This window comes from Globicephala melas, chromosome 1 (genome assembly GCF_963455315.2).
Source record: "Globicephala melas chromosome 1, mGloMel1.2, whole genome shotgun sequence".
Classification (NCBI taxonomy): domain Eukaryota; kingdom Metazoa; phylum Chordata; class Mammalia; order Artiodactyla; family Delphinidae; genus Globicephala; species Globicephala melas.
Window position 1 is genome coordinate 45,345,717 of NC_083314.1, and position 1,545 is coordinate 45,347,261.

Sequence of the window (1,545 nt, forward strand, 5' to 3'; positions counted from 1 at the left end):
AATGGTATAATGATATAAGTTCTTTATCAGGTATATGTATAAGAATATTCTCTCTCAGTTTTTTAATAGACTTTATTTTTTAGAACAGTTTTAGATTAACAGCAAAACTGAGCAGAAGGTGTAGAGAATTCCCATATACCTCATGCCCCTACACCTCCTCCCTCACTATCAACATTCTGCACCCAAAGTCCATGGTTTACATTAGGATTTTCTCTTGATGTTGTACATTCATTGGATTTGGACATACATCCACCATTATAGTATCATAAAGAGTAGTTTCATATGGAGGAGTTTTAATGCCCTAAAATTCCTGTATACTCTCCCTATTCATCTCTCTCTTCCCTGAACCCCTGACAACCACTGATCTATCTACTGTCTTTGTAGTTTTGCCTCTTCCAGAATAGTTGGAATCATACGGTATGTAGCCTTTTCAGATTGGTTTCTTTCACTTAGAAATATGCATTTAAGATTCCTCCATGTCTTTTCATGGCTTGATAGCTCATATTAATATTTCAGTGTCTGGATGTACCAGTTTATTTATCCATTCACCTACTGCAAGATATCTTGCTTGCTTCCAAGTTTTGGCAATTATTAATAAAGCTGCTATAAACATCCATATACAGGTTTTTGTGTGGACATAACTTTTCAACTCATTTGGGTGAATACCAAGGAGCACAATTGTTGGATCATATGATAAGAGTATGTTTAGTTTCGTAAGAAACTGCCAAACTCTTTTCCAAAATGGCTGCATCATTTCGCATTCCCACCAACAGTGAGAGTTCCTGTTGCTCCACATCCTCACCAGCATTCGGTTGTTAGTATTTTGTATTTGGGCCATTCTAATAGGTATATAGTGGTATCTCATTGTTGTTTTAATTTGTAATTGCTTAATGACACATACTATTGATCATCTTTTTCATATGCTTATTTGCCATCTGTATATCTTCTTGAATGAGGTGTCTGTTTAGGTTTTTGCCCATTATTTAATTAGATTGTTCTAATTAAAGAATTTGGTATATACACACATTGTGAATAGATTGACACTATCAAGCTAATTAACGTAGTTTCTATTTTTTGTGTGTGTGGTAAGAATACTTAAAATCAACTGTCTTAAAAATATGGACTGCTTCTCGAATTTGCATGTCATCCTTGTGCAAAAGCCATGCTAGTCTTCTCTGTATCATTCCAATTTTAGTATACAGGCCACTGAAATGAGTACTCAAGATTTATTTTTTCCACACATTTTTTCCGGTTGTTCCAACACTATTTGTTTAAAAGGCTTTCATATCCCATTGAATTGACTTGGCACCTTTGTATTGATAAATATTCAATTAACCGTATATGTGTGGGTCTATTTTTTATTTCACTGTTCTGCTTTACACACACACACACATTTTATTTTATGACTGTGTTGTATAATCCAGGCTGGATTCATTATTATATTTTTACTATAATTTATATATTATATTTATTATAATTATATTCATTTTAAAATTCTATTTTAAAAAACTAAAACAAAAACATTTTCATGGCTTCCTAAAAGTG

General features: G+C 32.8%; 1 non-coding gene across 1 annotated transcript; it reads right to left on the bottom strand.

Annotated features, from left to right (window-relative positions):
* Positions 1–1,112: 1,112 nt before the first annotated feature.
* Positions 1,113–1,220, bottom strand: LOC115861887 (U6 spliceosomal RNA). The gene has a single exon (XR_004042924.1). It is a non-coding gene; the product is annotated as a U6 spliceosomal RNA (small nuclear RNA).
* Positions 1,221–1,545: the final 325 nt, after the last annotated feature.